The 26,675-nt window shown below is 39.4% G+C and overlaps 1 long non-coding RNA gene across 3 annotated transcripts in view; it reads right to left on the reverse strand.

The window, feature by feature from the left end:
* Positions 1 to 20,422: 20,422 nt before the first annotated feature.
* LOC138743163 (uncharacterized) overlaps positions 20,423 to 26,675 on the reverse strand; it is a 42,336-nt gene continuing 36,083 nt past the window's right edge. For all 3 annotated transcript variants that reach the window (XR_011344681.1, XR_011344679.1, XR_011344680.1), the window contains one exon: positions 20,423 to 22,838. This is a non-coding gene — a long non-coding RNA (uncharacterized lncRNA). The remainder of the gene's footprint in view (positions 22,839 to 26,675) is intronic.

Raw genomic sequence — 26,675 nt, forward strand, 5'->3', positions numbered from 1 at the left:
AGGTGGAGAGGGTGGGAAAATATAAGTTCTTGGGAGTCAGAAACTCAGAGCAACTTTTCTGGACTCAACACACTAATGGCATCATGAAGAAAGCACGTCAGTGCCTCTACTTCCTCAGGAGTTTGTGGAGGTTTGGTATGACACCAGAAACTCTGGCAAATTTCTACAGATGTGTGGTGGAAAGTGTGCTGACTGGCTGCATCACCGACTGGTATGGGGACACCAATACCCCTGAGCATAAACCCTGCAAAAGTACAAGACATCACAGGCAAAACCCTCCCTACTATTGAGAACATCTACAGGAACACTGCAGCTGTAGAGCAGCAGCATTCATCAAGAATTCACATGCTCTGTTCTCACTGCTGCCATCAGGAAAGAGGTAAAGATGCCACAAGTCTCACACCACCAGGTTCAGGAACAGCTGCTACCCCCTCCACCATCAGAGTCTCAATGACAAACTCAATCAGAGACTTTTGTAAGGACTCTTACTTGTGCACTCCATAGATTTTTAAAATTTCCTCTGTATTGCACAGTCAGTTTGTTTATATTCATTATCTGTTTACATTTCTTTATTTGCTTGCATATGAATGTCATGCACAGATTTTTTTGCACTATATTAAGTGGTAATTATTTTTTTTTAATATTTTCATTGAGTTTGACATATTAATCTTACATACAAAGTCTTCTAATATTGAAAATAACAGGGCATATCATCTACATATCACAAATTAATATAAATGTAAATTGAAAACCTATCCATATTGTTTATTTAACAATATTCCTTTAAAATAATTCTGGATAGAAAATAAGTAAAACTACATTGGACAATCTAAACAAAGGGTAATTTCTGTCTAATTTAATTATATGATCTATGACAACCATATTTAATCACATATTTAACAAGTTAATCTTAAAAAGAATGAAAATAAAGAAAAAAGGAAAAAATAAAACAAAAAAAAGTTAAAACTAAACCTATTCTATCCCCTCCCTCTATTCAAAGTTACCTTGTATAAAAGGATGTAAAGATAGGGATCAAATTGCAACCTTCAGAAACTAGAGAGAGAAAATTTTCAATCTTCCAATCCTATGAACAGGCACCATATCTTGTCAAATTGAACCTTTCCATCTTTAAAGTTTTAACTGATTTTATCCAAGCTTAAATAGGACATTACATCATGTACCCACTGTGTATGAGTAGATGAAGTCATCTTTCCATTTCATTAAAAATGGACATCGGGATATTAACATGATAAAAGCTAAGACTTTCTCCTGGGATGCAAACAGAAGTATATCTGGTTCACAAGAAAAATAACAAACAAAGTAATTAAAGAGCATTGGTTCTATTTCAATCTTAAAAATCAATGATAAAGTTTGGAAAATGTTTTGGCAAAATCTTCCTAAATTGGGCCACTGCCAAAACCTATGAATTAGCAAAGCTTCAAAAATTTTATATTTCTCATATAATGGATCAATATCTGCATAGAAACAAGATGATTTTAGTTTGGACATATGTGTTCTGTGTCCTACCTTAAACTGTAATAAACAATGCCTTGCACTCAAGCTAAGAGTGGAGTATCAAGCTTCATCTGAAAATGTTATGTTCAATCTCGTTCCCATTCGTTCTTAATCCCAGCCATTGAGGCTGATCTTAAATCCAGTAGGTCATTATAAATACAAGGTAAGTTAAAGAATAGATCAAGAATATTGGAATTTGAGATTTGAGGAAAATCAGAAAGTTTGGTCTGAACAAAATGCCTAACTTGTAGAGATCTAAAAAATATCTATTAGAACGATTAAATTTAGCTGACAATTGTTCGAAAGAGGCAAATTTATCTCGAACAAAAAGATCTTTATAACTTTTTTATACCATTCCTTAAAGCCTGTGTCTAATCCAGATGCTGGAAAAGATGGTTATCTATGATGGGATGAGCAAGAGAAAATCTATTATAACCAAACTATTTTCTAAATTGAGCCCATATTCTCAATCTATTTCTCATTATTGGATCATGTGTCAATTTAGAAAAGGAAAAGGATAAAAAGGAACCTAAAATTCCCAAAATAGATGAAATTTTAGAAAACTTCAGTTCCATTTCTACCCAAGAAGGGCGATCCACTAATTTATCAAAATGTAATAATAAAAGTAAATTGCATATATTAATCATCCAATAATAAAATTGAAAATTGGAAATTCCTTATAGTCTATGCAAAAGTGCTTTATTTAATCATGGTTCCTCCCCCTGCCATATGTATGAAGAAATAACAAAGTCTAATGAGTTAAAGAAAATTTAGGAATGAAAACTGATAAGGAATTCTGCCTTGCCTGCAGGTAAAAGAATCTCAGGGCTGTATGCAATGTCATGTACGTACTCTGTCAATAAATCTGAAATCTGAGGGATGATTCTGTTAATGGAGATGGAAGGAGATGTCGAGCTGGAGGGAAGAGGACAAAGGGAAAAGGTTAGGGAGGGAGCATGAGGCTACAGATACCGGAGACGTTGATGTTAATGCCATTCGGTTGGAAAGTGCCCAGACATAAAATTAAGTGTCGCTGTACAAAGTTACATGTGGTCTTGGTGGGTCAGTACAAGGCCATGGACAGAAATGTCAGCATGGGTATGGGGAGTGGAATTGGTGACTGGTTACTGGGAAATCCCCATCACAGATGCGAACAGAGCCAATGTGCTCAGCAAAGTGATCTCCCAGACTGTGTCCATTCTCTCTGATGTTGAGAATGCCAGAATGGGAGCACTGGATTCAATAGATAATTCCTGCATTCAAAAGGATAAAACTGTTATGAATTGGTGAATTAACCAGAAGAGGAAGTTCCAGCTCCAAAAAATGTAACTGGAATGCATACATTATTAGCGTTAATTTTCTTTTGCTTCTCGTTATCTCTTATTGTGACTTTATTTTGTTTGCTTTACAGCAGGCAGAAGGCAATTTTGTCTAATGTCAAAACGTACCGGGGTGTAGGTTAATGTGGTGTAAATTGGGCAGCACGGACTCGTGGGCCAAAATGGCCTGTTAATATGTTGTATGCCTAGATTTAAAAATAAAAATATTAACCATTCAGTACTATTACATGACAGTAAAGAATCTTGAAATCTTATGTGAAGGACATTTGAGTTCCTAGTTAAGGAACTCTTGCGTAGGACACGTGCAGTTCCCACATTCAGTTCCATTTCTTATTGGGATTAAAGTGTAAAAAAAAATAATTACTCTGGACCTTCTGCTCCCCATGCAGGTCCAGTGGCAATGGACTCTTTCCAATAGTTTGGGGTCCTGTGATTATCATTGATTATATTGCGCAGAATAAAAGAAAGATTGATTTTCGTAAAAGCATTTACAAAATGTTCATGAGATTTCCAGCTGACATTTGAAGCAATTTAAAATCTTGCTGACAATATCTATTGAAGGGAATTAAAATTTTAGGTTGGTCAATTGCACCAAATGTCTCTTTTATTCTAATAATAAGTAGAAATCATTTTGCACTCATCAATTATTAATACCAAATAGCATGAGAGGCTCTTTGTGAAACCAGGTCCACAAAGGGGAAACAATATCGATTGCCGTTTCTTTGCTATGCCGAGATCCCAAATGGGCAACCAGAAAATGAGCAATTCGATTTGAATGAGGACACCCAGAAAGAATTTTTAATGTTGCCCAGGTTCTCAAGGTGCCTCAAAGTCTCTGACAACTAGGCCAAATACTTTTGAAGTCCCTTCACTGCTGCCTCTAAAACAGCAACTTTTCATTCATTTGGGGCTCTGTTTCTGCACTGGTGGATAAAGATTGTCCAGGACACCAGGGAAAATTCCCAGCTCCTCTTCAATATTGTGGCATCAGCACTAATGGATGTTGCATTCACTTGAGAGACCCAAAACTTAACGCCGTTTCTAAAAGGCTGAACCTTTGACAGCACCTTCAGTATTTCAGGCTCAGATCTTTGGCTTGAGGCTTGACTACTACATGAATTATATGTTATGCATTGTAAATGATTAGAGAACAGAGAGATCCATATAGGCATTATTCAAGCTATCTTCCAACCTACAAACCACCAAATTCATGAATATGCCCACAAACTAATTACTCAATAACAAAATTCTCTAACAACCTTAAGCTTCTAGATCTTCGTCTCTTCTTTTTCCTCACTTTATTTCAAATAACTTCACATACACTCATTGCACAGAGTAACATGTTTTCATTCATGGTGATGTCCCACAAATCCAAGATTTAGAAGCAGCAATGGACCAGCTGACTCCTTAAACAGTTCCATCATTCATCAAGGTCACATTTCCATTCTCCTGTGCTATCACCATAATTCCCTTAATATTAATAATTATTTTCAAATTTAGACATACAGCATGGTAACAGGCCATTTCAGCCCATGAGCCAGTGCTGCCCAATTACACCCAATTAACCTACAATTTCAATGTGTTTCGAAGGATGAAAGGGCAACCAGAGCACCCGGAGGAAACCAATGCAGACACGGGGACAACATAGAAGCTCCTTACAAACAGTGCTGGATTTGAACCTGGGTCACTGCTATGTAACAGCATTGTGCTAACTGCCGCACTAACCATGCTGCTCAATTAGCCAGGTTGATTCAAAATCTCCATTTTCAATTGATTCAATTACTGGCCCTCAAGTCCTCTCTCTGAGACAATTCCAACAACGCATTACCCTCGGAATGAAGATATTTCTCCTCATCTCAGTCCTAATTGTCCAAACACTGATCCTGAGACTGCAATCCCTGCTTCTGGATTCCTCCCTGCATTAACATTATGGATCTACATTAAAGTGTTCACATCTAAATGATTCTCCAGCACTTTTGTGTCTGTAACTCTTCCCCTGCCTCTCTGTCTCATTTGCTCTCCAGCCCCTCCCTATCGCTTCTCTTCTACCCTCCCACCTGTTAACCTGTGCTCCTCCACCCTCCTCCTCCCCTTCCACCCCTCTCTACTCTCCTCCTCCCCCTCCCCCCCAATCTTTTTATTCAGGCATCCATCTGTTTTTCAGCATTCCTGATGTAGGGGTCAGGGCCAAAATGTTGTCTGCCTTTTACTTCCTATGAATGTTGTGTGACCTGCTGAGTTTCTGCAGTACTTTTATGTATTGAACGTCTCAATGAAATCTCATTTTATCCTTCTCACTCTGATATATACAGGCACGAATCTTTCCCGATATGGCAAACCAACCATCACAGAAATTTCCTCCCTTTGTGGCAAGTAAATTATTTTTTGATAAGAAGAATAAAACTGTGTACAATATTCCACTGAGACTCCTATGTAATTGCAGTCATTATGCTCTTCTGCAATGTTTCCATTTACAGTAAATATCACGTTATTGAGCTAAACCATTAGGTAATGCACAATCCACTTGGGACCTTTTATAAAAGTTACCGTTAAATATTTCATTACATGTCAGCATTTCCAAATATATCAGTGACACCACATTCTCAATTTCTGAATGAATGAATGAATGAATGATGGAGAGTACTTTTTTGTCACATAGAACATAAAACTTTACAGCACAGTACAGGCCCTTGGTCCCATGATGTTGTGCCAACCTACTCAACGGACTAAACTTTCCTTAACTCACACCAATAACCCTTTATTTTTCTTGCATCCATGTGTCTATCTAAGAATCATTTAAATATCCCTATTGTACCTCTTGGTGTAAAAATCTCACCCCTGGCGTCCTCCCCTCATCTTCTGCAGATTCCCTCTGGTATTTGCTACTTATACCCTGGGAAAACGATGCTGGCTGTGCACCCTATAAGTGACTCTTATATTTTAGATCTGGGAGCTGAGGGCAAAAAGAGCTCCCAAAGGGCCTCAAGCATTGAAGGCTTCCTGATGGTGTTGTGGTTTGGACCTGATGCTCAGGTTGCCAATGGATCGAGCAGGATGATAACAGGCCCTTCCAACCCATGGGCCCATGGAGCCCAAATACACCAATCAACCTACAAACCCCTGCGTATTTTTGGAAAGTGGGAGTAAACTGGAGCAACCAGAGGAAACCCACACAGACATGGGCAGAACTTACTAACTCTTTACAGACAGCGTTGGATTCGAACTTTGGTCACTGCCACTGTCATAGCTTTGCACAAACTGCTACGTTAACTGTGCCACCCTGAACAGCAGGATATTTCTTGCTCTCCTAGACATTATTTACTGCCCTAACTAACATCAAATATAGAACAATCCAGTGCAAGAACAGGCCCCTTGGCCCAGGTGCCTGCGCCAAACATGGTGTCCAAACCAAACTAAAACTTTGCTGTTTGCATGATAGATACCCGTCCATCTCCTTCATTTTCATGTGTGCATCCAGAAGCCTCTTAAATACTACTATTGTATGTAGTGCCCATTACTGTTTCTGGGATGACACAGAGAAAACAGATTTTCTGATTTTTATATCTGTTTGTGATTGACTAAAAATAAATCACAGAAAATATTTGAACAGAAAAAACAATATTTATTTGGATATATGAATACTTGTCCTGCATATGTATTGTTTATCAGTATGTGTGTTTTATCTGGTCATGTGTCTACGTGCTTTGCACTGAGAACCAGAGAATGTTGTCAGGTTGTAACTTTGCAATTGAATGATAATAAACTTGACTATTCTTTATAAAAAAAATATGTACTTGATTCTTCAAAACATCCTGAACTTATGATAGATGCCTGCTCTTTCTGACAACTTTGAATGAATTTCTGGCATTTATTTGTATCATAGTTTTAATTGTTAACATTTCTAAGCGTATTGGCTTTGCTCTTTTAGACAGATATGGTTTTTTTAGACTGCAGGCATGCAACAGCACCATCCAGGAATTTTGCCACTGCACGGGCAGTCTAAAAAGGAATGTGCAGGAGTTTTGAGTCAATTCCAGCCATGCAATTTATCTTGCAGGAATCCTACAACTTTCTGGAAGAAGCCTGCAGTGTAAATCTTACCGGAAAAATTCATTGTCAGTCATTCACTCGACTGCACGTCCAATCCCCGGGACTGTTGCACTCAGGTACTTGCAGACTAAAAAGGTGGCCAGTGTGAACAACCATACAGGCAGTAACTATGTTAAATTTTTCAATTATTTTCCCAACATTGGAGTCTAAAAGCCATGAGAGATTTGCAATGGTCAGGAATTAGCAGTGGCCTGTGGCTGGGATTTCTGAACAGTGCTCAGCAGGCTTTTTTTATGATGCAAAGCCTCGTTAAAGGTGGTGACTCAACAAAAAAAAAGGTGAATTTACCTTTTTATGGAGAAGGCTTATAAGGCTGATCCAGCAATGCTTTCAACTCAGCAGGGTTGGGGGCCATCTTCGGAGCTGAGGGAGGTGGCGTTGCCTGTCGCCATGTCGTCAAGCAAACGCACCAAGAAGGGGAAAGCGGCCTACACCCAAAATGGCGACTGCAGAGCAGGTAAGAGCACTGGTGGAGATCTGTTGAAGGAGTCTTAGGACTCAGGCAGATCTCCTGCGCAACGTAATTAGCTATCTCACTCAGGAGGTTTATACTCACTCGAATTCAAAAGAATGAGAGGAGATCTTATAGAAACGTATAAAATTATGAAAGGGACAGATAAGATAGAGGCAGGAAAATTGTTTTCACAGGTAGGTGAAACCAGAACTAGGGGACACAACCTCAAAGTTCAGGGGAGTAGATTGAAGACGGAGATGAGTAAAAACTTTTTCCCGGAGAGTAGGGATTCTGTGGAATTCTCTACCCTGGGAAGCAATTGAGGTGACTTTATTAAAAATATTTAAGGTTCAGTTTGATAGATTTTTACATAATAAAGGAATTAAGAGATATGGGGGTGGAGTTAAGTCAATGATCAGATCAGCTGTGATCTTATTGAATGATGGTGCAGGCTCGATGGGCCGACTCCAGCTCCTATTTCTTATGTTCATATGATCTCAAAAATCGCTCTCCTGGGTCATGGTCTGACAACGTCATCAGCCCACCCCTTTGCAGCCACTTTCAGTGGCATTGCCTTCATGGAGGAGGTGGAGTGACCTTGCTCTATCTCTGAGTGTACACACCCCTTCCCCCTCCCCACCCAAGGCGGATCAGAGTTCGCCTGCTGAATCCACCCTCTGAGCTTTCTTCGTGAAGTGATGGAAAGACGAAAAATATCTGCCTTTACATTTGCATTTTTTTCCCACTATAAAAAGGCCTAGTGATGTTGGTGATGGATTACTAGCACAAGGCAGATAGTTTATGCTGCTGGAACCATTTTCTCCTTGTTTATGCTGTACCTGCAGTTCGGGATTAGCATGAGGGGACATCATTAAGCAGGTTTAACAACAAATGGAGTAAGATTCAAACTTTAAACCAAATAAGACAACCTGGTCCTAAAAATGCCTCAATCATTCTTAGCCTCAGTATGAGCCACTGCACTTTTTTTATGAGTTCCTCATACCACCTCAGGAATGTGAGTCTGAGCATTATCAGGCTTTGCAATTAAAAACTATAGTGTTTTATTAATTTTTTGTTCATTCACAGAGTAAAAGACTGATCATAGTAATGATAGATTGTTAGTTCTTCTTAGGTGATACACCTGACAAGGGGCTCAGTCCTGCAATGTTGGTTACACCTTTACTTCCTATGGATGGGGCACGTCCTGCTGAGTTTCTCCAGCATGTCTGGGTACTTGACACCAGTGCCTGCAGACTCTTTTGTTTAACTTCTTACGTTTGAGCTAACCTCCTCCAAACCCCCCAACCCCCGGTCCATTCCACTTTCTTGAAGTTATCCACATCTTCATTTTAGTTGGAATCATAAAATCATGGAGGAGCACATCACAGAAACAAACCCATTGAAAGATTCAGTCTTTGCCAAACTTCAAGCACCCAATTTCTAGATCAAAATACAGAAACCAACTTGATGCCACTCCTGACATAGGGATACAACTATCTAATATTGTGCCCAACATTCAGAAGATCTATGAGGACAAGAAAAAATTTCATTCTTCCCATTAAATGTAAATTAGATGCAACAAATGAGAAGGGTAAGTTTATTTACTTTCTTACTATGCTTGTGTCTTTTAAACTGTAATTGATGATTTGGGTTCCGCGATTTGCAAGTCTCCCCAAAAGTTTGTAAAGCCCTGGATTAGAGGTACATTTGAATGAATACCTTAAATGTGGGAAGATGGAGCTGGAGAAATTACAGACCCATGGTCTTCACATCGAGGTCTTTACTCAAAGCCATGGTCTCATCCTCCTTGAATCCTAGAAATGCACAAAATGGAAAGAGACCATTGTGCATGCACCAAGCAATAAAATGGAAATGAATGAAAGTAGTGCTGGCCAAAATGGTAATAAGAAAGCGTACAGGAGAGAGATAGATCAGCTAGTTATGTGGTGTCACACCAGGAACCTTGCACTCAATGTTAGCAAAACAAAGGGGATGATTGTGGACTTCAGGAGAAGGTCAGGAGAATATGAACCAGTCCTCATTGAGGGCTCAGCGGTGGAGAAGGTTAAGAACTTCAAACTCCTAATGTCAGGATCTTTAAGGATGTGTCCTGGAAGTTCCATGTCGATGTAATCAAAAACAAGGCTTGCCAGCGGAAATACTTTGTGATGAGTTTGCGGGAATTTGGTATGTCACCGATGTCTCTCGAAAACTTTGACAGCTGTACCATGGACAACATTCTGTTTTGTTTCATCACTGCGTGGTACAGAGGAGCTAATACTCAGGACAAGAATAAACTCCAGATTGTTGTTAACTCAGCCTGTGATATCACAGGCACCAGACTTAACTCTATTGAGGGCATCTACAAGAGGCGGTGTCTTAAGAAAGCAGCCTCTATCATCAAGGACCCCCATCACCCAGGCCACACCCTGTTCCCTCTGCTACCATTGGGCAAAAGGCACAGGAGCCTGAAGATGAGCACTCATCGGCACAAGTACAGCTTCTTCCCTGCTGACATCAGATTTCTGAATGAACAATGAACCACAGACTTTTTCTACCATTTGCTAAGATGGTTTGTATAAATGTTTGCACTTTTATGTTGCTGATCATGACAATAAATTCTGATTCTGATTCAGATTTAAAAGTGCATCACTAACCCTGAGGCTTTGAATAAAGCCCCACTATAACAAGTTACAAAATGCCATTGTAACCTTTATAAATCATAACATAGAATATAAGAGCTGGGAAATGATGTTGAGACTGTTTAAGGCATTGGTGAGACCAAGTTTGGAATATTGTATGCACTTCTGGTCTCCAATTTATAGTAAGGATATCAATAAGGTAGAGAGGGTGCAGAGAATATTTACACAAATGTTGCCTGGATTGCAGTATCTTGAATACGGAGAAAGATTGAGTAGACTGGGTCTTTATTCATTGGAGCGTAGAAGGTTGGGGAGGGGGATTTGATAGAGGTATTTAAAATTATGAGGGGAATAGGTAGAGTAGATGTGAATAGGCTCTTCCCCTTGAGGGTAGGGGAGATTGGAATGAGAGGTCATAAGTTAAAGGTTAGGGGGCAAAACTTTAGAGGTAACATAAGAGGAAGCTTCTTCACTCAGAGAGTGGTGGCTGAGTGGAATTACCTTCGAGAAGAGGTGGTTGCAGCAGGGTCAATTCTGTCATTTAAGAGGAGATTGGATTTATGGGCAGGGAGCAGGAATGTGGAACTAGTGGAGTTTCACTTAAATCGGTGCAGACTAGAAGGGCTGATATGGCCTGCTTCCTTACTGTAATTGTCATATTGTTATATGATTATAAAAGGTTTGCTAACATCCGACACAAAACCAAAGAAAGATGATCATAAAGCTAGTGGCATTGTCTTAAAAACCAAAGAGGCATGTAATGACCTTTGGTAAAGGAACTGCTATCCAACCAACTCTGGGCAATGTGGCTCCAATACTGACTCACAAGGTGGATATTTAACTTCTTCCTAGCAAGTAAAATGGCACTAGCCTAATAACATACTGCTACAGTCAAATCCCTGGTATTCAGAAATCAAGCAGCCAGGAAAAAAGAATTGAGGAAATATAGAAATAAATAGAATTAAAATGAATAAGGATAAATGAAAATTTATATAAAAGTTTAAAACTGTAAAAGTAAATGTTCTCTGAAGCCACACACAAGCCCTTGGTGAAGATGGGAGGAAACATTCAGCTTGTGGAGCACCCCAGTTGTGCCGCCGCCTGCAGCAGCTTGTTTGAATGAAGTTTCCATAAAGTTTTGTGTGAATAAAGTGGCGGCACCCAGGATGAAGAGCTGGCCGATGTCACTGCAGTGCAGTGACTCTCCCAAAGTGTCTCCATATCCCCACCTGGTAAGAATCTTTATTAGTATTAAGTATATGAGAAAGGCCTTATTGGTAAACTTGGGTGAGGGGGTTATTTATGACGGTGGCATGGTTAGTGTAGCGGCTAGCGCAAAACCGTTATAGTGCCAGCGGCCGGGGTTCGAATTTAAATTTAAATTTGGCAAGTTACAGGAATTTCCTGATTAAAGTGAATTTTCCATAATTAAGGACAATAATTTTTTTTCAAATTACTTTACATTTTTCACTGTTTTTTTTAAAAAATGTGTTTATTCTTAATGCAGGTGTATTAGTTAGGCATTGTAACCGTGTGTCTCAGGCAAATGGAAAATTTGCATATTCGGCTTCCGCAGTCCCACTAGGTGCCAGATATAGGGGATTTTACTGAACCATCTTTCCTTCGGCAACCTACCCAGGAGTCTTTGTCTCCTGAATTCAAATTGCAATGCAGAAAATGTACATTCACCGTATACCTGATGCCTCCCCCCCACAGGTTAAAAGCTCACTGCATAAAATACCTTGCTGATACTCAACCTATTTCTGTTTTTGAATTGTATTAATTCTATTTCTCTTCTGTGTCTCTAGCTCACAACCATTTCATGTCAACATACAGTAATTTAATGCCTTCAAAAATTCAATCATATACCAACAAAACCTCTGCTCTCCCATCTCTCAAAGCCTTACAGCCAAGAATGCTATAACAATGCTACTTTTCATTTTCTGTAACACCTTTGTATGGAAAAAAAAACTTTTTCAAGGTGCTTCACAGAATATAATCAAACATGCTCTATTGTTGAGCCACAGGATAGTTCGATCAGTACGTGCAACAAGTTACTAAACACAATCTTTTTTTTCAAAGGAATTGAATATTAAACCACATTTGTTGGGGCTTAGTAAATGTTAAAGATTGTCAGAAGCAGCTTAAAAGAGAGAGAAGTAGAAAAGCTAAGGAGTTGAGGAACAACTCCCAGGCTAAAAATCTGGAGGTTGAAGGCATGATTGCAAATAGTGATTTTCCTTTTATCCATTCACATAGAATTACAACCATCCTGATCAAAGCTACCAGCTACTGACAGAACCTATGTCACAGAGGCCACCTGCAAATTGGAGGAACAACGCCTAATATTACGCGTGGACGCCCCTCGACCCAGATGGCATTATCATCAACTTCAAGCTTCTGTTAACTGCCCCCCCAGTCTCTATTTTCTTTCTCTTCTGTCCCATTTCCTCCAGCCTTCTATCATTCCCTTTTCACTCAGAGAGCTACCCACTCCCACGATCACGTCTCTGCAATTTTTTTTCTTCTACCATCACACTTCTATCCACCTCTTACCTGTTAGCCCGAGCTCTGCCTCCTCCCCCTTTGTCCCTCCTCTCATCTGCACTCCCCATCTTTTTATTCAGGCACCTGCCTGCTTTTTACCCATATCTTGATGAAAGTTGGTTACCCTTTACTTCCTTTTGATGCTGTCTGCATGGGTTTTCCCTGGGGGCTCTGGTTTCCTCCCACCATTCAAAAATGTATGGGGGTTGAAGATCAATGGGATGAAATTGGGCGTCACGTGCTGAGTTTCTCCAGCACGTTTGTTTGTTGCATTATGTTCAAATGAAAAGAGATTGGTTATCAATTATCATTCACTGCCCCCCACCCAAGATTTTGTGTAAATAAAGAAGCACTGAACAAAATTTTCAAGATGTTGATGATGAAGAAATGATAACAGATTTCAATTCATTTTGTGGTGTTACCTCCCAGAATCATGGATTTGGGATAAATCCTCACCTTTAGTGCTGCCTGTGTGGAGTGTTCATGTTCTCCACGTCACTGTGTGAGTTTCCTTCAGTTGCTTTCTCCCTACATCCCAAAGTTAGATTGATTGTCTAATGTAAACTACATCTTGTTTAGGTTAATGGAAAGAGTTATTTCAGGGGATTTCTGATGAGATCAAATTGCGAGCTAGAATCATGTATAATTTATTCACAACACAGTAGAAACTCATGCCGCCCAATTGCACCCGAGTAACCTACCAACCCCATATATTTTTGGATGTTGGAAGGGAACTGGTGCACCTGGGAAAAACCCACACAGGTCACATGGAGAACAAACAAACTCATTACAGTGAGCGCCGGATTCGAACACGTTGCGCTAACCACTTCGCTAGCAGTGGCACCCAAAAATATTCTCCCAAAATTTTTATGCCTCTTTCGATCACTCCCAATACGTATCCCTAAATCCTTTTTTGACAATACATATCATATACACGGCAAAGCAAGAAACCTCAATTGAATAAAAGGTATCTTCAAAACACTGTAAATAATGGGGTATTAGCCTTACCTAATATCTGCTTTTAGTACTGGGCTATAAACATAAGAAATATGTTACTTTTGTTGTAATGTGAAAAGACAGATGCATATCCTAATGGGATTGAAATGGAGTTGAAGTCCCTCAGAATGATCTCCTTATGGGTGGTTTGGGGTCATCTTTGCCTATCTTTATTCAAAAATTGGCAAAGAACTTAAAAATGACACATAGATTGAAAATCTGGGATCAATTCATGCCAGTGGCTCTCAACCTTATTTTTCCCTTCACATACCACCCTTACTAACCACAGAGCAACTGTGTCATTCAATGCCTTAAGGTGGTATGTGAGTGAAAAAATAAAGGTTGAGAACCACTGCACTGGACCGACTGTGGCAATGTTACTCATTGATGAAAACGTTTCCCTCAGGTAAAAAGAAAATCTCAGTTGATTGAACATGGCAGAACTGAAAAGACAGAAAATAGCAAAGGAGTTCCAAAATTTTCAGGGACAGAGGGAAAAATAACTACTTTTTCACAGAAGTCAAGGGGAAGTGTGTTTGTTTGATTTGCAAGGAATCTGTTAACTTTAATAGCATATCTACAGATTTACACATTGCTTCATAATCAGTAAGGTGGACACTTGGGCCATGAATTGTGTTAACTGAGAGCTGTGGAGGAATGTTGGAAATGGCCTTGTCCCTTGATCTTTTCTCCTGTTCTTATTTTGCACCCAGCTCTTTAGTTTGCATTGCATTTTTTTATGTGAGTTTTAGAGTTTTATTGTATTCATATAAATTAAATTTAAGAGCAGCAGATACAGAAATGCCTACTGTAATATGTGAGCGCATCAATAAACTACTGTAATGTTGATAGTTAAACTGTTCCATAGTGATAGAAAATGAATTTTTGATGGCATCAGAGATTTATAGTCTAAAGAAGTGCTGTTTTTCTTGCAGTGTAACTGGTTGAAAATCGCCAGTCTTAATACATTTGGCCCGTGACTTTTTTTTCTGTATGAGGGCCCACAACCAAAAACATTTGGCAACCTCTGACATAAGACACAAGATAAGATGATGTATGACCTTGAGCTGAATATAGCAGTGCGGATGTTTCAGTGTATCTGTTGGCCTGAGAAATTAAAGGGGTTTGTATGTTCTCCCTGTGTCTGCATGGGTTTTCCCTGGGGGCTCTGGTTTCCTCCCACCATTCAAAAATGTATGGGGGCTGAAGATCACTTGGATGAAATTGGGTGTCACGGGCTCATCGGCCGAAAGGGCTTGTTACCATGCTGTATGTCTAAATTTATAAGTTTTTTTTTTATTTTTAAATTTGAAATTTAAATTTTTAATCTTGACGAAAAGAAAAAATAAATAAATAAATAAATTTTTAATTTTTTTAAATGTAAATTACATTAAATACAAGTAGACATAGTATGAGAGGAAATCATAAAAAAGAAGTCCTATTTACAAAACAGAAAGTGATAGAAAATCTTTTAGGTGATATTTGTGATCAGCAGCCAAAAATCTATAAAATACACCCAAAAGTGTTCATGAAGTAATATCTTTGTTGTCCAATATAATTTGTAAACATTCCAAACCAAAAACAAAAATATAATACTGAACCACAACAGGATATATTCAGGCAGATGACCGAAACCTTGACCAAAGTAATAAATTTAAAAGAGCTTCCAGTGGGTGGCAAGGGAAGCAAAGAGGCAGAGAGGCTTTAGGGCAGGATCTCTAGAACTTAGTGCCTTGATAGATGAAGCCAAGCCTGACATCAGTGGATGAATTAAATTTATGAATGACATTCTAGCAAGAAGCCAGAATTATATAAGAACAAAATTATATATGTTATATCAGCCAGGATTATATATCAGATGGGTGGAGATTATGAAAGTAAAAATTGATTTAAATTGGTAGAAGATTGTTATGAGGCAGGTTATTTTATTTCCTTTCAAAGAATGCGAGAGAAATATGATATACCTTCAGTACTCTTTTTTTTTCTTATTATCAAGTTCAAGCTTTATTGTAAGATAATTTTGGACATACATTGAGGCTTCCTAGAAGATCTAAGTTTGAGATTTTGCTTACCGATGGTGGTAAAAAAGATTTTATATCGGATATATATACTTTATTGCAGGCTAAAATGCCCAAACCAGATGTTGATAAAACTAGAGTGAAATGGAAAAAAAGATTTTGAAATATCTATTTCCCCAGATGATTGGATGTCGATATGTGAGGACAGTATGACTAAAACTGTGACTGTAAGATATAGATTGGTTCACTATAACTTTATTCACCAATTACACTTGACTCCGGAGAAATTAAAGAAATATAAATTTATCATGTTTTCGATGTCATAAAGAAGTGGGAACTTTTTTTACATTCGGTTTGGATATGTGAGACGGTTAAGCCTTTTTGGAACAAAATTAAAGAATTTTTGGAAGTTAAGTTTAAATTTAAAATTCCATTCGATCCTATGATATTTTTATTGGGTTATATTAAACCATTGAGTTTGGAGTTTAAGTTGGATAAATTCCAAATTGCTTTTATAAGGCTAGCCTTATCAGTAGTTAGGAAATATCTTGCAGTTACATGGAAAAATGAGACTAAATTGAATATTCAACAATGGCATGTGGAGATGAGATCATGTATTCCTTTAGAGAAGATAACATATAATTTACAAAATAATTATCCTTTCTTTGTTAAAACTTGGAGCCCGTACATGGACTAGATGCAGATAAATTATTATTTTTTTCCCCCATACATTGGTGGTGCAGTTCCAAACCATGACACATAATTGAATGAATTGGTTTAGTTGTTCTCCTTGCTTTCTCTTTCTTTCTTGGGGGGGGCGTAGTTTAGAGGTGGGTTGGGTGAGGTGGGAAGGATAGGGATGGGGTGGGGTGGGGATTTATGGGATACTGAATTGTATTTTGAATATACGATTTATATTGATTATAAATAAAATTTTCAAAAAAAAGTAAAAACGGGATAAAACGGAGTGATTTGAAACTGAAGCAGAGATTCTATAAATGAGATATAACAGAATTAATGTAGATCAGTAATAGAAATTGTGGACACACAGCATCCCCTCACTTGTCAGGAAGGTGTAACATCGATGATTCTTTAAGATACAATTTATTCTCATGTAATAAAAACAGTGTCATATTACAGGAAATTGCCTTTTGCCTGGTGTAAGGCAGACAGATTCACCATTGGCAGAAATTGCCTGAAGCCCCTCTTACAGTCAGAGATAGAGAAGGAAAAGAGAGTCCCCCCAGAGTCACTGTGTGTCTGTGGATTCGCCTCCACGCTCCCGTAGACTCTGCAGCCACGCAGAGTCCAGTCCAAACCATCGGCAACCCGAGGTCCTGATCTGAATCTGATACGAAGCCTCTATCTGTGCATCATCCTTCACCCATCCCTGGTTCACCAATCCCCTCTGGCCCCCATCTCATCTCTCCCACTCTCTCCTCCTCATAATGGCTACCTCCCCTCCCACTTGCCTGAGAGCAAAGGCACCTTGGTCCAAGAAGGGGTCGCTTCTGGAAATATATTGACTGGAACATAGAGGGTTGAGAAAATTCCATCCCACCACCAACCCCCACCCATTCTAGAGGAGCTAACAATCATCAGATGAACTTGAAACTTTCAAAGGAATTTCAAATTCTGCTTTTATTTGGAAAGTTAACAGAAGGGTCATATTGAACATGATAACCACATACACCAGGCTTTGACTTCAGCCCAGCATTTAATATCTTGAGAAGACTGAAGCAGGTAAGGCTACGGACCACCATCATGTCAACATTTTACTGGAATCCAATCGAGAGCATCCTGGCTGGCTTCTTCACAGTGTAGCATGGTTGGTGCAGAATAATGGATCAGAGGTTAACCACAGGACCAAAAGAGTGGGAGACAGAAGTTTCTCTCCCACCCATCGACGTGATCTACCAGGATTGTTGTCTGAAGAAGGCAGGCAAAATCGTTGAGAAACCCTTCCTCCTGCAGACAGCATCTTTCAACTGCTCCCATCGGGAAAGCATACATGAATATCAGAGCCAGCACCTCCATGCTTAGAAAGAGCTTCTTCCCACGGGCAGTGAGAATGTTGAATGACCAAAGGAACTGCTCATACTGACCATCCGCGACTCTCATATTCATGAAACAATATTTATTTATTTATATATATGAATACTTGTTCTGCATATGTATTGTTTATCTGTATGTGTGCTATGTCTGGTTGTATGACTGTGTGTTTTACACTGAGGACTGGAGAATGCTGTTTCATCGGCTTGTACTTGTGCAATCAGATGGCAATAAACTTGACTTGAAACATTGTGCACTGCTCTGTGAAATCCTTTGTCTTGTTTTGCTCTCAGTCTCACATATTAATGAAGGACAAATACTAATGCGGTAATCCTCACCAACATGTTTATTTATATCAGAATTATCATAGTCCAATGCAGTTTATCTGCAATGAACATCAGTGGAATTTTTTTTTACAACCATGGAAAACATCAAGAGTCAATGTGGAAGGATGTTCAGGAATACCCCATTAGAATTGGTAGGATGTGACTTTAAAGTAATATTCTAAATTTAAGTTTGAACTTAGACATACAGCATGATCACAGAAATTTCAGCCCATGAGCCTATGTCTGTCAATTACACCTACACCTCCGGTACATTTTGAATGGTAGAAGGAAACTGGAGCCCCCGGGGAAACCCACACAGTTAAGGGGAGAACATACAAACTCCATACAAACCCTGGCCCTGACCATGAGCGCTGTAAAGGTGTGAGTCTAACCACTACAACAATTCGTGCAATAATGTTAGCAAATTTGATTTTATGGCAAAGAATTCAGAGCATGTTTAGCAGCTCTGATGCACTATTGAAATGTCATTTTTTTTCTTGCTTGTACTGCAACAGTAAATAATTATTGATCTATCCTTTCATATTTATTATCAGTCAGCATATTTCTGTAATTTCATTTATAGATGATTTATCTTCCAGCAAGTAAGAATTTCAGTACATCAGTACATTGTTCTTTTGTAGATGACAACAAACATATCCTCGTCATATTTCCCATGTTCCCCGATGAATTGGGGGGGGGGGAAGAAATGTGATTTTGCTGTTCTAAACGCCAAATCTAATCCAAGCTATTGTGAATCAGTGCAAATCTCTCCACACAGTCCCATGATCAGGAAATGATCACCATTTTCATTTGACTTCTTGATGTAGAAGTCAAGCTGAAACATTTGAATCTTGTATTAAACTCAGTCGCAGACTGGGAGATTGGTGAACGGTATCTTGCAACCGAGTAAATCATCCCAAATTATGTGTTAATTTATACAGGTAATTATTACGTGCGGTGTATAGTGTGTGTAAGTGTGCACCATGGTCAGGAGAAACACTGTCTGGTCAACGATAATGAACTTGAAACTGTGAAGTGGAAGCCGAGGGTCATTACTGCTCATTTTGTAAATCAACTTCACTGCACACAGAGAGAAATATTGTTTATGCTGTGGTCGTATAGACTTTAATCTTCATTCATAAAATATAAATATGTAAAAAGATTGATCTACACTTAAAACTAAATGAATGAACAATACAATCGTTAATAGATTCTGAATATATTGATGCTCCTATCTGTGAATAATCAACAATTCAACTTATTAAGGTTTTCCTCAAATGCCATATGTTGCTTGCCTTTTGAATATGCCAGTGCCCTGCCTGTTTTCTAAGATGTAAATATATTGGAGGGATTTAGTTGCAGAGAATTTGTAATCGGATGGCATGGTTAGCCTAGTGGGTAGCGCAATGCAGCGCCGGAAATCTGAACCAGAGTTCCCAGCCCATGCAGTCTGTAAGGGGTTTGTACATTCTCCTCATGTCTGCGTGGGTTTTCCCCAGGGGTTTCCTCACACTGTTCCTAAATCTACTGGAGGTTGTAAATAAAGTTGGTGTAATTGGACAGCACAGGCTAGTGAGCCAAAAGGGCCTGTAACCGTGCTGTAGGTCTAAATTTATAAATAAAATTGGTCACTTAAATTTAAGGGAGTGTGAAAGAGTAGATAAAATATTGAGCCATGTGTTATATTTTATAGCAGTAATTCCACCATCACCTGTAATTTGTTTTTTGAAACATTCTAAAAATAATGATGCAGAATTACATAAATCTATCTTTTGTTAAGTCCTCATTTTTGAAAACTGAGGTTTAAAACCTTTATCTTGCAGAAGCCATCAACACAGAGTATGTGTGTGTGTGTTTGTGTGTGCGTGTATGTGCATGCAGGAGTGTGAGTGTGTGTGTGTGCGTGCACATGTGGGTGTGTGTGCAGGTGTGTGTGTGGGTGTGTGTGCATGTATGTGCGTGCGTGTGAGTGTGTGTGCAGGTGTGTGTGTGACTTGATTATGCCCTGCAGTCTCTCTTGATACATTGGTATTTGATGGAATCATGACTGACTCTCAAATTCATTCTTCTCTGTTTGATTCCTGGATTTTAAAATAAGTTAAATAACTAAAATAATTTATGATTTCAGTCCAGCCCTTCTTAAATGTGCTGTATCCCCCCCCCCCACCCTGAGGATGGCCGAATGGCCCCCGTTGAGAATGGCTGATCTACAAGACAGGGTCTCCAACAGCTGCAAACTCCCTCAGCATAGCAATGGAGTTCTTGCTTAGCTCTGTGAAAGAGTATTTCTTCCCACTGTCTCATGACTCAAGGATAAGGGGGAATTTCATGAACACTGAAAAGTCCCAAGGAAAAACATTACAATGTTTTTGGATTTTTTTTTAATATCAAAAGTAGATTTAACCCTGAGCAAAACAGGATGAGTCAAAATTTTTCTGCCGGTTCTGTTGGAGTTTGATGAGTATAATGAGGAATAATAAATAGGTCATTCCAGCTTCTTTCCCGCTGCCATCAATGAATAATCAATGAACCAAAGACACTGCCTTAGATTTTGTGCAGTATTACTGTCTTTATTTTTTTATTGATAGTGATGTTGTAAGATGTTTATAATCTGAATGTTTGCCCTGTGATGCTGCCACAAAACACCGAATTTCATGACTTGTTCCTGACAATAAATTCCGATTCTGATTCGGAGGTGCAAGAGGAAATAAAAGGCAGCTTGATTATGCAGGCAAGTTGTGCGCTCCCCTGCATCAATGCTCATCAAAGTTTGAAGCCAACCAGCCCCAGGCAAATGGACAAAGAAAAATGTTCAGCAGCCTGACATGAGCTCACAGCGCTGGGACGAGTCCATACCAGCAGATTGCTCACCTTCTGACTTTGTCGACATCGGTACGTTCATTAATACAAGGATGGAAAGACTTGCATTAATGTGGCATCTTTCAAGGCTGCTTTCATTCCAAATCGCCTTCCCACCAAACAAATCTTTCATCGGAAGAAATGCAAAAACAAGTCACCATCAGTTGTCTGAGCTAGAATGAAGTCAGAATTAGAATTTATTGTCATGAACGTGTCACAAAATGTCTTGCTTTGCAGCAGTAACACAGTGCAAGCATTGCTATAAAATTACATCTAAAAATAAATAAATTAGTGCCACACTAAGAGAAAGTTGAGGTCATGTCTCTGGTTCATTGTCCGTTCAGAAATCTGTTGGCAGAGGGGAAGGAGCTGACTTTGTGCCCCAGGGTGTTCATCTTCAGGTTCCTGTGCTTCCTTTCTGATGGTAGCTGTGTGAACAGGGCATGGACTGGGTCGGGGTGGTAGGGGTCCTTGAAGATTTAGACTGCTTTCTTGAGTCACCACCTCTTGTAGATGGACTTGATGGAGTGGAGACTGATGTCCATGATGGCAATGGCCAAGTTCACAACCCTCTGTAGGTGTGCATTTGCATCTCCATACCAGTCAGCGATGCATCCAGTTTGCATGCTCTCCATAGTACACCTGTAGAAATTGTCAAGAGTCCTTTGTGACATACTAAATCTCCTCAAACTCCTCATGAAGTACAGCCATAGGAGACCTCCAACATGATGACACCCAGGAACCTGAAGTTCTTAACTATTTTCACTGCTGACCCTTTGATGAGGAATGGTTCGTGTTCTCCTGCTTCCCCCTCCTGAAATCTAAAATCAGTACCTTGGTTTTGCTTATATTGAGTGCAAGATTTACAAAAGAATTCTCCTCATTGTTCGAAGCAGGGTCTATTTCTTCACCAGCCATTCATCCACTTATCATGGAATTTCCTAAGAATAACACAGCATTTGCTTAGCCAAGATGTCTGCCCTCATTTGGAGTGACAGCAGTCAGTCTGTTGGCAGTTAGTCCTGCTCTATCTCTAAAGCACAGAGAACAAATAGGGAACTCCAACAAGAAAAGTACTTTGACATTAGGCTCAGCCATGCCCACAGATGAAGTGCATGTCAAAACCCTAAAAGCCATTAAATATTAGTACCCACCATTGATAATAAACACTTTCAAATACTATTCAAAATCAGTGAGGCTATTCAAGGGAAATTAAAAATGCTGGAAAACACACTAATTACACAAGACAACAAATTATTTCAAAAAGGTTTGCTTCCTGCAAAAATATTGGGGATTATGATAGACAATTTCAAACTGAATGCAAAGATAGCTGGAACACATAGGAATTTGGAGAAAGATTCAATTAACTTTCATTGAATTTCATGTTGACACGTTGCATTAGTTCAATTAACCTAAAGATGTTTTGCTTCAGATTTTTGTTTATCCTCTGCATCTGATGCCTCTCATGTCAGTGTCCAACAATTAGTGGTCAGCATTGATGGATTCCAGTTGCCCTGGTGCTGCTTTTCCATGGTCCTGGTGAAACCTTTCATCATGTGATTCACTGACTGCACCAAGATCAGTAGGGAAGAAGTTCAGAATACAGAAAATGAATTTTCAATGATGTGTTGGACTTCAGGGGTATTTTATGCTTGAAGTAGACTTGAAATAAAATGGAATTTACAAAATTTGGTTATATCTAAAAACAAGGTATGCAATAGGAAAGTTTGGAAGTGATTTTCATGATCAGCCCACAATCCTTAAAATACATCTAAAAGTGTTCAGAAAATCTTCATTGTCCATTGCCAGTAAATACACAGGTCAGCTCTCCTCTCTCAATGTCAATACTGGTGCTGGGAAATAGCCCACTTTCCCTGTGGAGGTCCTCATGTCCAGTACTAGTGTTACCTTGTCAACAATAGTCTCTTCCTTTCAGACCCAACTGGCCATGGCTGTACCTGGCTAGCTCCAATGGACTCCTGTAAAAATACAAAATGCTGGAGAAACTCATCTGGTCAAACAGTGTCATTTATGCAGTAAAAGTAAAAAATACATAATCAACATTTTGGGCTTGAGCCCTTCATCAAGGAATGAAGAGTGTCATCGGGTGTCTCAACAAAATGATGGGGGGGTGGTGGAAGACAGAAGATGATAGGTGGAGAAGGAAGGGAGAGGAGAGCAGTGAGGGGGAGAACTGGAAAAACTGGAAAGGGGTGGATAAAGAAAATGTGAGCTGGTTAACAGCCATGGATGGACGTGTGAGCATGGGTGATGCAGTGATGCAGTAGAAAGAGCCGTTACCTCACAGTGCCCGAGACCCAGGTTCAATCTTTAGCCCTGGTGCTGTCGGTATGCAGTTGAACCTTCTTTGTGCGGGTTTCTCCTGGGTGGTCTTGCTCCAACTCAAAGGCATGTGGGTTGGTAGGCCAATTAGCCACTATTGATTGCCCCAAATATGTTGGTGAATGGCAGAATCTAATGAAAAGGGATTAATGTAGGATAAGTGTGGCTGTTGTCAGTGCAGACTTAATGGGTTGGAGTTTCCATGCCATATGACTCCAGGTTGATTCCACTGACAGATTAGACAACAACAAGGGGCATAGCCTAAAGATTTGGGGAGAAGAATTATGACAGAGATGAGGAGGAACTGGTTCTCCCAGAGGGTAGTGAATCTGTGGAATTCTCTGCTAATGGAGCTGTTGAGGTTGTCTCATTAAACATATTTAAGGCATAGTTAGATTTTTGAATAATTAACAATTATGGGGCATGTGAGGGTACATGGAGTTTGAGTCCTTAGCCAGATCAGCTGTGATCTAATGGAATGGCAGAACAGTCTCGATGGTCAGGTAGTCCACTCTTGCTCCCATTTCTTATGTTCTTGGGCAAGATTGCCACAAATCTGTGCCACATTATACAGCATGCTATAGGAGCAAGAAAAATCTACGTTAATTTGTGAGATCTGCTAATGTCCAAAATGCAATTGCCACTCCTCCTCATTGAAATGAATGGAATAATTGAAACCCACCCAATCTAACCTGGCTCATGTTCCATGAACAGATTTCTGGGAATGGCTCATCATATATTTGCAAACAGGAGAAAGTTGGCATTCTATTGCTCAATGAATCCACCTACTGCAAACTTTCTGACTGTTGTATAAGGAATATGTTTCAACATTGTTTGTAATGTTCTTTTGGATATCCTGAGTCCATAAAACAAAATTTAAAAGGTTAGTCTTGTGTTTCTTTTACATGGAGTTATGTGAATGGCCAGACTTATTGTCAGAGTACATACATGACAACACATACAACCCTGAGATTCTTTTTCCTGTCATTGAGGCAGAATTACCACTTATTGGTAATGCAAAATAAACCTTACACATGTAAAAAAAATAAAGAAATGTAAACAAATTAACTGTGCAATAGAGAGAGAAAAAAATCAATGAAGTGCAAATGTAAGAGTCCTTAAATGAGTCCCTGATTGAGTTTGTTGTTGAGGAATCTGGTGGTGGAGGAGTAGCAGCTGTTCCTAAATCTAGTGGTGTGAGTCTTGTGGCATCTTAGTGAGATCAGTGCGTGTGCTGCGTGGCATGGATCCTTGATGATTACTGCTGCTCTCCGACAGCAACTTTCCCCATGGATGTTCTTGATGGTGGGGAGGGTTTTAGCCTATGATGTCCTGAGCTGCATCCACTACCATTTGGTTTTATGCTCAGGGATATTGGTGTCCCCATACCAGACCATGATGCATCCTGTCAGCACATGTTCCACCACACATCTGTAGAAATTTCCAAGGGTTTCCGATGTCATACCAAATCTCCATAAACTCCTGAGGAAGTAGAGATGCTAACATGCTTTCTTTTTGATACCATTTATGTAATGAGTCTAGGAAAGATCCTCCGAGATACTGACACCCAAGAACTTAAATTAGCTCACCCTCTCCACCACTGATTCCCCAGTGACCATTGGATCATACACATTCCCTTCCTGAAGTCAATGATCAGAACCTTGGCTGAGTTGGTAAAATCCCAGATGAGTGAAAGTGTCCAACAGAAGGAGCACTTAAATGTTTCCAATCATTTAGTAAGCTGGGTACTTGGCAGGATGGGAAGTATTAAACTGATTCTAATTAAAAAAGTCACCAAAAAGAGTTATTGCTACTCTAAAGTGATTATCCCTAATGTGATATTCATACATGTATTTATTCAGTACAATATATATTGCCAAAAGGGTATGAAATAGTTATAAATCAAAAGTAGCTAGTGGTAAAATAACAGCCCACAGTAACAGCTGGAGCCAAAGACATTAGGACTTAGTAGTTTCATCAGGAGCTAAATATTCTCATTATTATTCTTTGGTATAATCGAAAGAGGAAAATTATTTCTGTGGTGGAATATGAGATTAAGATAAGCTATCCATTTCTTTTGTAATTCTTCTCTGTGTTTTTTAAAAAAAATCGGATGGTTCATTTATTCACAAAACGTGGAATTGTCATGTTTAAGAGCTTGCATTAAATCCCAGGTATCAATTAGCCTTGGAAACTTTTGTAGTATGCGCAAGCATACAATTTGCAGAATAATTAATTGTATTGGTCGTTCATAGTACTGAATATTCAAATAGGAAGTAAAAGCAGCAAGGTTCCTTGGCATATTAAAAGTTGAGAAGCTGTGTAAGTGAATTATATTTTCTTGCAATCCAGTTCATCACATGGATCACCAGAAAGAATCTTGTAATTATCAAAGCCCCAGTAATTATTCTTGAAAGTTCTGGTAAGAGGACAATAGTCTGCAATTTTCCTACCCATTAAAGTACTGTTGAGGGAGAAGAGAAGGGTAGTCCAAGCTGAGGTAATGACCTCAAGCAGAAAAACTTGAGTTTGATCTCTGAATAACCTGTCGGAAGAGAACAACACAATCGTACAAAGCAGATGGAAGCAACTGACCCATTGTGCCTGTGCTCGCAGAACCGTGTCAAGGGGCCAGTGTTGGGCCTTCAACTGTTAAGCATTAACAATTTAAGTTCAAATTCATTATCATCCGATTGCTCAAGTGCAACCTGATGAAACAGCATTCTCTGGTCCTCGGTGCAAAACATGCAGACATGACGCGCATACAGGACAAATATACATCTATAAGAATAAATATATAAATATTGTTTAGTAAATATGAGAGTCTGGGATGGTTAATGTGAGCAGTTCCATTGGTCGTTCAGCATTCTCACTGCCCATGGGAAGAAACTGTTTCTCAGCCTAGTGGTGCTGGCTCTGTTGCCCCTATATCTCTTCCCCAACAGGAGCAGTTGGACGATGCTGTCTGCGGGTGGAAGGGGTCCTCAATGATTTTGGGTGCTTTCTTCTGACAATGACTCAGTAGGTCACGAGGATGTGCGGGAGGGAAACACTTGTAATCCTCTCTGCAACACTTATGGTCCTATGGATCGACCTCCGATCCATTTCTCTACAGCAACCATACCACATGGTGATGCAGCCAGCCAGGACACTCTCAATAGTGCTCCTGTAGAAGGTTGACAAGAGGGGACTGAGGGCATCGTACCAAATTTTGCAGATGACACTAAACAGAGGGGAAAAGAAAATTGAGTAGAGGATCAGAAGAATCTGCAAAGAGATATAGATAGATTAAGTGAGTGGGCATGGGTATGGCAAATGAATGAGCATGTTGGTAATGTGAGGTCATCTGCTTTGGAAGGAAAAATGGAAGATTAGGTTAGATATACAGCAATGAGCTCTCTGAACCCTTCTCCATTAACAATGGCGTGAAGCAAGGCTGTGTTCTCGCACCAACCCTCTTTTCAATCTTCTTC

This window comes from Narcine bancroftii, chromosome 9 (genome assembly GCF_036971445.1).
Source record: "Narcine bancroftii isolate sNarBan1 chromosome 9, sNarBan1.hap1, whole genome shotgun sequence".
Lineage (NCBI taxonomy): Eukaryota > Metazoa > Chordata > Chondrichthyes > Torpediniformes > Narcinidae > Narcine > Narcine bancroftii.